The sequence below is a fragment of the Artibeus jamaicensis genome, unplaced genomic scaffold (assembly GCF_021234435.1).
Source record: "Artibeus jamaicensis isolate MK-2021 breed Jamaican fruit bat unplaced genomic scaffold, CSHL_Jam_final contig_335, whole genome shotgun sequence".
Taxonomy (NCBI): Eukaryota; Metazoa; Chordata; class Mammalia; order Chiroptera; family Phyllostomidae; genus Artibeus; species Artibeus jamaicensis.
This window is the reverse complement of record NW_026521800.1, coordinates 4,057,481-4,073,789: the sequence shown is the minus strand read 5'-3', so window position 1 is coordinate 4,073,789 and position 16,309 is coordinate 4,057,481.

Sequence of the window (16,309 nt, the reverse complement as noted above, 5' to 3'; positions counted from 1 at the left end):
CACCCCAATGTTCATAGCAGCACAATTCACAATAGCCAAGTGCTGGAAGCAACCTAAGTGCCCACCAGTAAATGAGTGGATCAATAAACAACGGTACATTTACACAATGGAATACTACGCAGCAGAAATAAAGAAGAAGCTCCTGCTCTTTGTGACAGCATGGATAGAACTGAAAGCATTGTGCTAAGTGAAACAACTCAGGAAATAAAAGACAAATACCATATGACCTCACCTATAAGTGGAATCTATTCAACAAAACAAGCAAGCATGTAAAATATAACCAGAGACATTGAAATAAAGAGCAAACTGATGGTAACCAGAGGGGAGGGAGGAGGGGGATAATGAGGAAGGGTCATCAAGTAACATGTATAAAGGACCCATGGACAAAGTCAAAGGAGGTCAGGATTAAGTGTAGGAGGTGAGGATGAGTGGGGCGGTGGAGAGTGGGGGGATGGAGACAACTGTACTTGAACAATAATAATAGGAAGGAAAGAAGGAAGGAAGGAAGGAAGGAAGGAAGGAAGGAAGGAAGGAAGGAAGGAAGGAAGGAAGGAAGGAAGGAAGGAAGGAAGGAGGGAAGGAAGGGAAAAGAAAAGAAAGAGAGTCACCCTTTAGACAATAAACATGAGGAATCACAGTTGAAGGCAGTGGACTACTGAAAGGAAATAAGTGAGCTTCTCATCCAAGCATAAATCTACACAAGGTTCTCCCACACATTTAAACTAGCCATACAACCTGGAAAATGTACAGCACCAGCAAGTTCATCTCCATAGGCCCTACCTCCATTTTCTGTGCCCCTATTCATCCTCCAAAGCCCTGCCTTTCCCCATTCCTCTTGCAGCCACCAAGACTCTCATTGTCTTTCTGCTGATTTTTCAACTTTCTATCAGCTTCCACTTTCAGTAAAGAATGTATTTTCAGTTCTTCACACTCCAGTTGTGTTAACTCTAATGAGCAAACAATTATTCAGGGCCCAGTAAGTGCATGGTTCTAACTAATGAGAAAAGGAGCAGGGTGAAGAACAGAGAGCACCTGGATCAGAGTCCAGAAACCCAAGCACAGGCTCAGCTACACTAGCCAGTTCTCTGACTTTCCCTTCAAGGACTTTGGTTCTTGGATCTAAAACAAAAGCATTGGATCAGGTGACATCTGACAGATTTGTAATTTTATGGACCTGTGGACTTATATTTGCACAGTGTATTGTATTTTTAACATATTTTCATGCATTTATTCAATATACAATATAAGATCCTTAGCTACAAAATGGCCTTCTGGAGTGAATCAGGAAGATATTACTATCTCCCATATTAGAGGTGGGGACTTTAAGGTTTGGTGAGATTAAATTAATCCCACCAGGTCATGACTCTCTTGAAGAGACTTAATATGCAGTTAGATAAACAGAAATTAAACAAAAACATAAAGAATACTACAAGATAATGTTAGTTTTGTGAGGTAGTAAATACTATGGGAATCCCATTAGAACCACCCACATTGCCAATGCCCAAATATCACTTGAGACAACTGTATTTGGTAAAAATACTTCTCAACAGAGGTGCAACTTGGGCTGGGCCAGAATGAAAAAGCAGGTTTTAATAAATGATGGTTATCCAGAAAGGCACTTCTGGCAAGGAAAACAACATGAGCTAAAGTCTAGCCAGTAATTTTCAGGTATCAGCAGAGGATCTTGCTTTCAGTTCCACTAGGAAACTCATTGATTTCAGAAAGGTAGTAACTGCTAAATGCTATTTCTGGACCATAAGTAAGAGAAGTGCCCACTGAGTTCTAGAGTACTGTGGTTCTCAGGATAAATGGAAATCAGCAGGAGAAAAAAATTTTTCACTGACCCAAATTAAGTCAAATACCTTGTCATATATAAGGGCTACTCCTGAGGACCAAGGAAATGTCCATCCCAATCTTATCTTAACTGTTGTGCAGGATCAGCAGAAAATAATCCTACTTCTATTAAAACTGCCAAAATAGAAAAGTAATTCTAATAAAGGTATTAGTACACCTGAAATACCCTATCAAGCAAAACATCTATTTCCCTTTTCTTAAAATAATCTCATTTCTTCTATAATTCTCTCTCTGACAAATTAGATGAGGGAGTGAAAATATTCTCCTGACCATGCTCTAGATGAAGTATCCAGCATTTGTAGTTTTCCTTTATGTTTCATATTTTTTAAAAAACTATTATGTGTAAAAGCAATGTTTCAGTTATTTTTGCTCTCTAAGCTCTTGTTTACCTTTTACTCAAATTTTAACATTTTATTGTGAGTGTATGTTTGAATGTTAGTTGCCTTAAATTGCATGACTTAGAGAAGCAGGACTATGTATATTTAATTCCATTTTTAGGGCATTCTAGTACTCCTTCACGGACACTCAAGTACCTGATAGCAGTGAAAACAAGGATAATGCAGGTGAAGGTGACAATTGATTAAGATGATGATAATGATGGTGACAATGATGGTGTTGATCATAACATTGATGTCAAGGATCACAGTGATTAATGATAAATTTTTCTCCTTCAATAACTTCTGCATCAGATATAGCCATTTTCCTCCTCCTTGACACTAAATTTCTTTCCTCTTCAGTGATTTGATGGGATGAAAGAAAATTAGAGGAATTCTAGCTCTATCACAAGGGTAGTCAGTAATAAAACATGTCAAGTAGGATAGAGAAATCACAGAAAAACAGTAAAATCATAATAAGTCTCAGATGCAAGAAAGTTAATTTTTATCACTAAATGTTTGAAACTTGAGCATATCTGAGAAGATGCTGGAGGCAAAAATGCCATTGATAACAATGGTTGGCCTGAGAAGGCAAGGCTAGGCCACCTCTGCCCATCAGGTGGGCCAGACTAATTAGCCATGACAGGTAACTGAATAATTGCCCTAATCACTTCAGTGAGCCCTCTACCTTGCCCCAGCAAAGAAGTGATGCCTTAGCCAGCTTCAGAGACCAGATGCTCCTAACCCTGACATCTCTAACCAAGATGGATTTACCGTAATGGAAGCATTATTTCCATTGTTGTTCATCAGAAGAATAGATGAGAGAGAGTTCAATAGAGACCTCAAAGTTGGCCGTAGGTAAGGACCTCATTAAATGGCTCAGGAGTTTGCATCTGCAGGTTAACGTGATATGATGACCTATTAGTGGAGACTGATAAATAGCAAGAAGGACAAAAATATGTCACCCAGAACTCGTTGTGGATTCAGTTCTTCAAGAGAGTAGGGGACAATTAGAGCAGTGTATCATCAAAACTTTTCATGTCAACTATGCAACACACTTTCTAAATAAGAAACTGTCAGATGTGCTTAAAGCTATGAGCAACAGGGCCTTCTCTCCAGCCTGTACCTCTGCACTGGAGATGCCAGCTTAATTTAGAGTGACACATGGTAAGATGCCTTCCTTGAGTCTTATTCCTTGTGCATTTGTTTTGCTACAAAATAAAACATAAATGATAAAACTTTTTAACCCTTGAGGAAATTAATTTTCTATGACTTCCCATAATACTCAAGCATTTTGCCTCACTACTCAGAATTTTCAAAAAGCCAAAATACTTATTCTGAGCCTGAGCAAACCAATTACCTTAACAGTCCACCAATGGCAAGAAATTTTCATGGCAGAAAAGCAATGCATAAAAATCTCTGTAATGTGCTAGAGACTATAGGAGCTCATGGAGCTTAATATAAGTAATCCTTTTATTGTAACAACATCACCACCCATACACCAACGTGCAGACTTTTCTTTATTACAGAACTTAGCACTTCTTATTAGAGATCATTACTTTTCTGTCAGCTTCCCACACATGAACCTGAGCTTCTAGAGGGGCTGGAATCAGTGTGCTCACCTTTTAATCCCTTAGTACCTTTCCCCATACTTGGCAATTAGTAGGTACTGAATAGATGTTATGCAACCAATTTTTATGTAAAGCCTGAATAATTACTTAGGTTAGCACAGTGCCCAATAATTATTTTAACTAAAATTTTGTTTCTGAACTAATTTTCACTTTATGTTGATACCATTTCTTTACTCTTTTTATTCTCTTTTATTAAATCTCTAAGAGCATATCAGAGAAAAAAAGGTGAAAAGATGGATATTTACTGAGTGACTACCATGTGTCTGATGGGATGTTAATTTTTAATACATTATCTCGTTCAACTCTCACAAACATCTAGAGAGGCAGCTAATATCTCAGTTGAGGAACTGGTGCTCAAAAAGGCAGGAAATTTGCCCTACATCTATTCTAAGTCCAAATTGCATAAACTTTTCCCTGTACCAAACTGCAAAGAAAAAATAGGAAAGTGGGAAAGTTTCTAACTGATGTAAGGTAGATCATGTTCTAAGAAATACTCAAAGTACTAGTGGATTTCTTCAATATTCAAATAATAGAACCAGCCAAATTTTCTGTATCACTCTTCTAAAAAAACTAAATTTTGGACCAACCAAAACTCTCCTCATGTGCCTTAAGCCTACTGACTACATAAATGTGGAAGCTGGCAGAGACTGCTACATAAGAGAATGTTTGGGAAAACATGTACATACCCACACAGCACCTCTGCCCTTCTTCCCAGAGAATATATAAGGTCTGTCCAGAAAACTTCCAGCCATTGTTAATATAATAACAGTTTTTGTGACATCAGTGGAAGCTGGCAACCAAGGAAAGTGGACTGGAATGTGCACACATGAACAATGATGCCTTCAATGTACTAATCAGTGGGGGCAGTGAACGCCATTGAGTGAGTATGTGTACTGTGTGGACATTGCATTCAAAATGCCTGAGCAAGTAGAGCAACCAATCTGCATCAAATATTGTGCTAAGCTCGAATATTCCTCTGTGGAAACTATTTGGATTATTCAGAAAACTGCAGCTATGGGTAACTGGTGATTGGAAGCTTCATCATAATATACCTGCTCATGCGTCACATCTCATGCAGAGTTTTTTTGGCAAAACATCAACATCAAACCACCCAGGTGTCTCAGGCCCCCTAGAGCCCATATTTGGTGCCCTGTGACTTCTGGCTTTTCCAAAAACTAAAGTCACCTTTGAAAGGGAAGAGATTTCAGACAGTGGATGAGAGTCAGGAAAATACAATGGGGCAGCTGATGGCGACTAGGAGAACTGTGTGAGGTCCCAAGGTGCCTACTTTGAAGGGGATTGAGGTGTCATTGTCCTGCGTACAATGTTTCTTGTATCTTGTATCTTCTTCAATAAATGTCTCTATTTTTCATACTACATGGCTAGATACCTTCTGGACAGACCTTGTATAAAGAACCTATTTCCTTTTTATAGAGGGAAGAAGGGGAAAATGAAGGAAACTGTACAATCCATCTGCAAGTTTTTTAAGAAAACCATTTAATTGTAGAAATAACAATTTTAGAGCATAACCCTAAAATGTTGTCAAAGCTACTTTTACAAGTGTAACACACAGTGGAAAATGGATACTGTTTCAGGAATGAAGAAAAACAAGTCATTTTCAAAAGGAAACACGATGGTGATTCAGATCTTCAGCCCAAGGATTGGAAGAGCTCTAAATCACAAAGACTCTGTGCTCACTGGCAGCATGACAAGACTGCTTCCCAGATGAATGAAGCCAGGCCTCAAATCCCATTGGACTAACAAGCAAAACAGAGACAGACTCATAGAGAGCAGGCTGACAGCTGGGGGTGGGGGGAATGGGCTGGTTGGGAACTGGACAGATTGAGCAAAAATAAAAAAAGAAAGAATTCATGAACAGGGATGAGAGTGTGATGATTGCAGGGCTGGGGGGCAAGGGTGGAGGTGGGAGAGGGTATGGGGGACACATGGTGACGGAAAACATAAAAAATAAAAAGAAGAAAATTAAGTATCTCCACTTTCTTTTCCTGAGAGAAAACAATTTTCGGACTCTTTAATAAGCAATAAATCAATGCTAGTTAAAAATTTTTTAAATCCCATTGGAATATTTATCTGATAGTTATGTCAAGAAGTGGATATAAAAACCATAATCTTTAATGAAGTAACTGCATTTTCTCTTCAGCATGGGAAGGCAGCCTAGAGGTCCCCCCACCCAGAAAGAAATACAATAGAAACGAAACCTTGTGCCTCTTCAGCAACCCCAACCTTTTCACTGGGATTTTACTCCAGTGCCTGGTGCTCCAACTTCGACACTGTCCCAAAGAAAACACATGCAGTTGTAAGCTACTTCAACAGAAATTCTGATGAATTAATGGCAAGATAATCTGTCTTTTGAAGGTAGCAATTGGCCTTATTCTTCTGTGGATGATAAGCCTAGACAAATTCCATTAAAATTTAAAAAGATATTAATGTATCTTTTGCACATACACTGAGTGACTAAAGCTGAGCAAGGTAGGCAAGAATCTGAAAAGTTAGGACCTTCACTTACAATTCTTATGCCCATGACCTCACAGGATATTTTTTTTAATCACTTTGACAAATATTCATAAACTGCTTCAAAGAGTTTGGGACAATGAATGAATAAATTAAATATCTAAAAATTTGGAAAATGGAAAGTCAGGTCTCTTGGAGAAAACATGCTTCCCTGTGATACAGGAGAGATGGGACTTGTGAGCCGTGTTCCCCTTTCATAGACTTCCCTGGACACTTCCCTCCAGAGAGCCTACGGAAACCAGATGCATGGGGAGAAGTAAAAGAGCACACTTAGAAGCAAGCACTTTATAATTACCACCAAGGACCAGCTCCCATAAGACAGTAATAAACAGCATGCAGGGAATTTTGTCAAACAGACATCCAAAGCGCATTGATATGGTTAAATACCAGAAACTAACTGTTACAATTCCTTAAATATGACAGAAATACTGACATATTGGTATAAAAAATTCATTTTGTTTGCTTGAGTTTTGCAGACTTTCGCTGAACTTTGTTCAACATTGTCATTTGCACCCCTGTGAAGGATTCAGAGCCTTTCCTGGCAACCCAGGATGGCACAAAGCTTGTAAACTGATCAACTCAAGCTGAGAAGCATCTTAAAGCAAACTGCCCAGGTGCAAAATTCAAGCCAATTCATTTACTGGAAAGTAACAATTAGTGCATTGTAGCATCCACCAGTGCGAGCAACAAATGTCGGAAGCTTTCAGGAGTTTAAGATGGAACTTTATTGGCCAAAGTTTCAAAGTTTTACCTGCGCAGGGGCAAACTCTCAGGGTGTCGGGGACACGGTGCCAAAATGGCTGCAGATGAGAGTTGCGCCTGGCGCTTACAGCCTGGGGTTTTTATTGGGGTGAGCAAGCAAGCAAGCAAGCAAGCAAATACAGAAGCAGACGTAGCTGTTAGCAATTGGCTATCTTGAGAGAACACACACACATGGCTATGCTCTCTGCTTACTACAATGGACACTTTTCTGCAAAGACAAGGCCATGCAAAGACAAGGTCATGCACAGGCGGTTTATCTTGTTCAGCACTCTTTGTACTTTCTTTACTTTTCTATCTTCCTTGCTGAGACAGTCTGGTGCCTGCCTCGGGTTCCTCCTGACTATTTTTATCTAATTCCGGGCCTAACAGCATCATCATGGGAATTCTTCCAACATGGTTCTTGGTAGCTTAACAAGGATTCATACAGGAAGCTGGAGAAAGGAGATGAATGGGGCCACAGGACAAATGGAAGAACACACAAAGGGAAGAAAACACGAAGAGGAAAACCCTGGGCCAGATCTTTGGCTGGAGAATACCATCGCCCCTTTCTCTCCTTGACTGCCTCATCATCCTCAGTTCTTCCAGAAGTTACTTGAGTGCCCACAAAAGCAAAGTAATTACTGTTTTCAGATTTTCCATTTCCATAGAAAATTGAGATACTTTACAATCCTATGTTTGATAGACTCATAAACACAGAGAACAGACTGGCAGTCGTCAGACAACTGGGCAAAAGAGGTAAAGGGATTAAGAAGTACAAATGGGTAGTTACAAAATAGTCATGAGGATGTAAAGTACAGAATAGGAAATACAGTCAATAATATTGTAATAACTATGTATGGTAGCAGGTGGGTATTGTAAATATAGGAATAAACATTTTGTAAAGTATATGATTGTTTAACCACTATGCTGTATACCTGAAACGGATACAAAGTAATATTGCAAGTAAATTGTAATTAAAAGTAAAATTTAAAAATAAAAATTAAAAAAATCCCATGTTTGGTATAAAATTATTCTATGATGTAATAGATTATGTTTATCAGACCAGGTTATGCTAGGATAACAAACTTTCCCCCAAGCCTCTGTGTCATACAGTGTCACATGTAACTTCTGGTCATTTAATTGTCAAAGACATGTCACATGAGCACAGGGAGATTATGACCCTACCCCAGAAGGGCAGTGCATATTTGTGAACAATAGTAAGATACACTACAGTGACAGACCTGTTGACAAGATTTTAAATGTCTGCATTTTACTCTTCTGGTCATTACTCATTGAAGTTTTTTTGTATCATAATTTATTTTTCAGTGGAGTATGTATAGAAAAGAAACCATGAAATATATAGAATTTTCTGTAAGTTAAAATAGGATACTTTTCTGATAATATTTGAGTGCCAGTGTCTTCTATTTAATGACCTTGGATGCCAACCCATGGCATGAAAAGGGAATTTTGCAGTTTGTCATCTTTCTTCTAACAAATATCTGGACCACTTCAATGGACAACTCTAATCATCCTCTATGGTCCAGCCCTTTACACAAGACAGTCACTGTGCTTACAAACTTTCAGTGGCTTCCCACTGCTCTCAGCAGTGGCTGGCTATGGTCACCGTGGTTCCTTCTGATGTGGTACCAGCTTCCTTCTCCAGCCTCATCTTTTGCTGCTCCCAGCTCAACCTACACATACCTGATGCTTACCTTTCCATTTCCTCAATAAGCCTACCACTGGGCCCTTTTACATGCTATTACCTGGATGGAACAAGCAGCCCTCCTTTCCATCCCAGCTCTCAAAACACTCTCTGCCCTTGGACTGGGCAACATCTTCCTACACAACCTGCAGTTACAGTTTGAGAGCAACCTTTCACAGGAAACCTTTCCCAGGAATCAAAGCCAGGGTTCAGTGCTCCTGATTTTCAACCTACATTCCCCATGCTCAGTACATGCTCTATCACAGCACTTATTACACTTTGTTCTAATTCTTGTTTAGTTGTTTGGCTCCTTCAACAAACTCTAGGAGAGAAAGTACTGAGAGAACCAATGGCCCATGGGGTTCTGGAATCAGTTGAAAGAGATGTTGAGTTCAGAGACCACAGATTTTCCCATCAGGACTAAGAGGATGCACTAGGGGAAGGCCCAAGGCCCATGCAGGACCTTTCATTCTTCAGCATATCCCTGTCAAGGCACAAAGTGACCAGGGAGAAACGCCTGTGTCAGCTTCAAGGGAATTCCTGAGCTGACCTGGTGATAAAAACATGGCTGCCCAGATTAACCAAGGCTTGTTAACCACACCTTGTTAACCAAGCCTGGGCTATAACAAATATGCTAATTCATTCAGATGCCATCCTGAAGCGAGTAAGTAAGGGATGAGGAGAAAGACCCTCACAGGGAATCTGAATTTTTTAATTGAACCCATATATCTGAAAAGGGCTATTTTTAAAGAGGAAAAGATCATTATCTTTAGCTGTCTAATTTAAGTGTCTTCTGGCAGCAATGAGTACGAGGGCTCAGGAGTAATGCATGTTCAAGTTAAAAACAATAAGGAAAACTACGGTTTTCTTTTACACATCTCCATTATTGTGTATTGAATCTGACCCTACTTTACCAATGGGCAAATCATCACCCTGACATCTCACACCAAATTGTTGTGTGTGAACACTGCATGTGTGTGAAGATTAATCGAATAACACTTTTAAGAAATACTCACCATCCTTAACATGAGGTTTCTTCATTGTGATCAGTTCATGTGATATACTTAGAATTATACAAATGGTAATATTTACGTAGTGTCTGCTATTTCTTAGTACAAGCACTTTCATGTATAAATGCAGAACTTCAGATGGGGAGGGATTAGTACCTTGTACAAGATCACACAGTAGCACGTGGAGTTGAAGTCCAGTTGTGTCCAACTACAAAGCCTATGCACGGTCCACTTTTTCAAAAGTTTGTAATAGGAGTCTCTGTCTTTAAGGCATGTAGTAAAAAATAATTTTTAAAACCTTTAACACAAGATTTAAAGTTCTATAAATATGGAGTGTCATCTATATAAATAAACAAGCATTGTTTTCTAAAAATAAATGAAAGTTTTGATTTTAGTACTCAAAAGGTTAACTCTTGTATGTGACACCTTGAACAAATGATTTAACCATATTGAGCTCAGTGATTCCTCAGTGGTAAGATGAAAGGAAGAACACCACCACCAAAGGAAGTGCTTGAGGTATAAACATTAAACATACTTGCCCTTAACTCTTCCTTTTCCTGTGGAAGTAAAGAGGAAACAGACATTTCTTTGAGGAGAATGGAGGTGGATGTGCTCTGTGGATGGCTTCCTCCAGCCATTTGTGCTGCTTTGCACAGGTTGTCATACATGGCTGGTGTTGCCGCAGGAAGGGGCTCTTTGATGACCTTCTCTCTCCACCCTCTTCAGCTGCACTATTCCTCCCACCACTGGTCTTCACTGAAGCCCATAGAGCAAGAGCAAAACTTGGCAACATGTCCCTGGACTTAGAATGACAAAAGAAGCCCTTGTACCTGTGCCTGCAAGAATTCCAGAGCGAGGATGCTGCTGCTCACAGTAGGTTCCATTCCATGAGCATCAGAAGGCAGGACCAGAGAGTAAACGCAGCCGCACTTCAACGCAGGAGAGGGCAGCACTGGAATACCGATGTCTTCAGTGATCAAACCTGTTAACAGTGAAAAGATTTTATCTGGTCATTGTTCATTGTTGAGAACATAGTTTTCCAAAACTTCACATTAAATCATGCTGTGGTAAAAGCATGGTTACTTAGATGATAGTACCCAAGCCAATACTACAACACATACAGGGCATGGCTCTTCAGGACAGTGGGCACCGCCTGCTGTAACTTCCAGAGTCCTGTTAGCTGATGGTAGCAGCAAAGAAAAAGGGAAAAATTCTTTTAAAATTAAAAAAAATTACTCTGATGTTTAAGTCCAGAAATCACAATTTTTCTTTAAATTAAATTAATCACCGAGACTTCCGCCAAGATGGAGGCATAGGTGGATGTGCCGTGCCTTCTCACACAACCAAGATTAGAGAAAACTAAATATTAGCAACAGAAAACACAGCCAGAACACGGAAAATTGAACTTTTCGGAAGTCCGTTAACAACAAATTCTTCAGCCTGACCGGTAAGGGGCGACACCAGCGGCTGGCGGAGCAGGGTTGCACAGGAAAACTCAGCCAGACACTCTCAGGCCGGCGGAATCCAGGCGCAGGGTCAGACCTAGTGAGCGACCCAGCGAGCAACCAGGCGAGCGACCGCGGGGGAGACAGCCGGGCCCGGGGCTGCGTGTTGACTGAGGTCACGCATTTGTAAGAACGAGGGTGGACAGGCGAGGGAGTAGGCGGTTGGACCAGGCCGGCAGGTCCCCACGGCAAGCGGCAGTGGAGGGCGCCGCCATTTCCCTGCTCTGACCCCACCTCCACATACAGCATCATAACCCAGCGACTCTGAGTGGCCCGGCCCAGGTGAACCACCTAAGGCACTGCTCCTCCACCCAGCTGTGAGAAGCGGCAGAGGGGGTCGCCAATTCCCCGCTCTGGCCACGCCCCCACATACAGCGTCACACCCAGCGACCTGGGAATCCAAGGCGCCGGCTTCTCACACTTAAAGGGCCCGAACAGACCAAGAATGGCGCAGGAGGATCTCAGAGCCCCAGAGCCAATAAATCTAAGCGATGAAGAAATAGTGAAACTCACAGACACACAGTTTAAAACATTGGTGATCAGGATCCTCACAGAACTGGTTGATTATACCGACAAATTAGACAAATATATGAAGGCGAAACTAATTGAAATGAATGGAATTGCACAGGACACCAGTAGCAATGAAAAGGAAACTGGGACTCAAATCAATGGAGTGGACCAGAAGAAAGCAAATAATGGCCAAACAGAAAAGAGTCAAGAAGCAAGAATTCAAAGAAATGAGGAGAGTCTTAGGAACCTCCAGGACATCTTTAAACACTCCAACATCCGAATTATAGGGGTACCAGAAGGGGGAAAGGAACAACCACCAGTGGAAAACTTATTTGAACAAATAATAAAGGAGAATTTCCCCAATCTGGCAAAGGAAATAGACTTCCAGGAAATCCAGGAAGCTCAGAGAGTCCCAAAGAAGTTGGACCCAAGAAGGAACACACCAAGGCACATCATAATTACATTAGCCAAGATTCAAATGAAGGAGAGAATTCTAGAAGCAGCAAGAGAGAAGGGGACAGTCACCTACAAAGGAGTTCCCATCAGACTGTCAGCTGATTTCTCAAAAGAGACCTTACAGGCAAGAAGGGGCTGGAAAGAGGTATTCCAAGTCATGAAATCTAAAGACCTACAACCAAGATTGCTCTATCCAGCAAAACTTTCATTTAAAATGGAAGGACAGATAAGGTGCTTCTCAGATAAGATCAAATTCAAGGAGTTCATCATCACCAAGCCCTTATTATATGAAATGTTAAAGGGACTTATCTAAGAAAAAGAAGTTAAAGAAACATGAACAGTGAAAGGACAACAAACTCACAGTTATTAACAACCACACCTAAAACAAAAGCAAACTAAAAGGACAGCTAGATCAGGAGTGGAAACATAGAAATGAAGATCTCAAGGAGGGTTAGCAACAGGGGAGTGGGAGGAGCAGAAGGGGGGAGAAGGTACAGAAAATAAGTAGCATAGACAGTAGATAGAAAATAGATGGGGGGCAAGAATAGCATGGGAAATATAGAATCTAAAGGACTTGAGACACATGGTCATAAACTAAAGGGGGGGTGATGGTGGGGATGGGGGGGTAGGGTGGAGGGGAATAAAGGGGGAATAGAACAAATGTAACAGCATAATCAATAAAAAAAATAAATTAAAAAATAAAAATAAAATAAAATAAAATAATAAAATAAATTAATCACCAAACAGGACAATGAAAAGGAGTATAAGTTAAATGCTATTGTATATCTAATATTTTCAGGGGGGGTTTAAATGAGAGCTTCAACACATAGATATTGCCTTGCCATTTAATAAATGTTTGAAAATAAAAGTTAGAAGCAGTTCAAACAAATTAAGTATAAATAAAACTCTCTGGAGTTAGAATCAAGGTCCTCACTGTTAAGAATTAAAGAGCAAATTTTCCCTGAAAATGTATTTAAGTTTGAGGGATGTTTGATAAATAATTTACTTATTTGTAGTATAAAATAAATAGAATAACAATAACAATGAGAGTTTCCCAAAGTAGACCCAACCTTCCTGGAAGATGAAGTAGTAAGTGTAACTCTGGTGGTTTCAGTTTTCCCACTGGCTTCTGAGTGAGGAGGGGGTGGTGGTGGAGACCAAGTTTTTCTTTCATGATCATAACCTAAAATCCATTGTAAAAAACATCATTTATCATCTCAAACCACTGATCCAATATTAAAAACAATGCATTTGGTAAGAGTTATACCTTGAGATTTTTATCAGTCATTTATCACTTAGTACAAGTTATCTCCTAAAAGAAAGTTGGAAGTGAAGGGCCTGTTTGTCCAGGAAGATCCAGTACTGAACCCCAAGCAACTTCAGCAAGAAGCATCAAAAATCCATTTAATAGTGTCCATTTATTTATTTCAAACACAGCTTAAACAAATGGTGAAAAATTGTCACATCCTTTCTGACACCCTCTGCATAGCTTTGTACTAGTTGGGAAGGGGAAGCAGAAGGAACTGGAAGAGGCCCCCTGGGAAGGTAGGGGAAAACTGGGTTGGCACTCCATCAAATAGTACCTCTGTCGGGGCACAACATCTCCTCCTTCTTCAATGCTACACTCCAATACAAAGCAGACCTGGGGCATGGTCCTTAGTGACTGACTACATGAATGAATATCATATGACCATCATCAAACCCCTATGAAATATGCAGGGCAGGCACCACTTGGCCAATGAGGACACTGAGGCTGAGAGAAGTTAAGACATTTCCCCAAAGTCACACAGGACAAAAATACAGGTGTTCCTTGTTCCTCCTGAAAACCACTTCTATCCAACCAGGAGTCTCTCCTAATGGACTGAATGGTTGCATTTTTTCTAAAATTCATACATTAAAGCTCTAAACCCCAACATGATGTATTTGGAGGTGGAGTCTTTGGGGAAATATTAAGTTTACATACGGCCTTAAGAATAGAGCTCCCATGATGGAATTATTAACCCAAACATTCTCATTCTCCCTCTTTCTCTCTCTCTCTCTCTTCCTCCTTCCCTGTCTTAGACACAGGAAATATGCAGCCTTTTGATTGCCAGGAAGAGGATCCTCCTTACCAATAAATAACCAAATCTATAGGCATCTTCATCTGCACTTTAGCCTCAGAATTGTGAGAAATAAACGCTTGTGATTTAAGCCACTCAGTCTATGGTATTAGCAGACTAATACAGCTTCTATATTTACCTTAAATTTATTTGAATCACTCATCACCTGATATAGCATCATATTTCCTAGAATCTAAAACACTATATATTGTGATACATACAAGTATTTTATGTGTACCATTAAGAGAAAAACTACTTCGATTCCACTAGAACACAATGCTTCTTTATCACATAGAAAATCATTTTATACTTATTAAGAGCACTTTTAAAGAGCTAATCAGGCATAGATTTTTATCATGAATACCCCTGAACATACATTTTTTTAAATAAAATAAATCAGTTAAAACATTTCTAGAACATTTTCAGACTCCAACTCTTGAACTATTTTTTGAGCCAGAACCATCTTATGCTTGCTGTGCCACATGGTGCCATCTTTGGTGCCTTAAGATCACTGGTCATGCAGCATTTCTTAAAATAAATCCATAAGAGACCTTAGACCCACCAGCGCTGGGCTCCCGCCCAGCTTTGCATCTTGTGGCATGTGCCTATTTGGACTCCACCTTCCAGGATGCTACTACATTCCTCTGATTTGTCAGTGCCCCCCTCCCACCCAAAACCATTTGCTCATAAAGGTTAAAGAGTGATATACATTGTCTCTAGAATTTTCTTCCAAGTTCTTGACACCCACTGTGAAATCTTTGAAGCCACATGTTTCCAGGAGTGACTAATACAGACCAGTGACTATACAATGCATCTCAGTATCAGAGATGTTTTTAAAATATGTATGCATTTAGAATCAATAACATGCAGCTTTTTATGAATTTGCTATTTGCTCCACTAGAATGTGAGATCAGGGGTTCTGACTAATTGTTTATAGCTTTGTCTCCAGTCCTAGAATGGTCCTGGCATGCACTGTGCTCAATAAACATTTATTGAAGACATGACAGTATTAATTCATTCATGAATTCCATTAAGTTACCCCTGTGAGAGAGGTTTCTTCTTTTCAGTTAAACTTGTTCTCTTTGTTGAAAAACAGTATTTATACCATGATTTTTCTGAAGAAAAATAAATGACCTGATGTTAAGAGTTACAGTTAAATTTTCTTTCTTTTATTTATCTATACTTTCTAAATTTTCTAACAAGACATTATTATGTTATTAATTTTATAATAAAGTATAATATCTACACATTATTTTAATTTATGCTGCTTTATTTTTTGTAGTAAATGGTTAAAGCCATCCATACTGCATAGCAAAAGCACAACCCCAATTCAATTGTTTTTGCATTAACTTTATTTTCAATACTTGAACTTTTAGAGCATCATGGTACAGTGTTTCTTAAAAATGCATATCTACAGCCTGAGGATAAATGGAAGGAGACCAAGTTAAGTTACTTTTGGATCAACCAAAACCTCTTTATAAACCCCAGGCTTGGGCCCTGGCTCCTATGGGCTTGAGCAGATCCTTCTGTTCTCCCAGGTTCCGTGGGCTTCAGGGATGCTTCCTGAACACCAGAAGTTCCCTACGATCTCAAGGTTCTGAAGAAAATTGCAGGCTATTAGCAAGCTTATAGCATGCTACTCAAAGAGACATAAAAAAGTTCATGGAGATTACTTCAACGACAATAAAAATGCAAAAAAATAAAGAAAGAAGTTGAGAAAATATTTCAATCAAATACTCAGCATCCCAGACTGGTCAATTTCAATCTACATAATGAGGGAGTAGAAGGGGTTCTATGGATTGAACTGGACGCTCCCCACACACACCCATTTTGTGTGTTGAAGCCCTAATCCCAGGATCCTAGAATATGACTATATTTGAAGATAGGAACTTTAT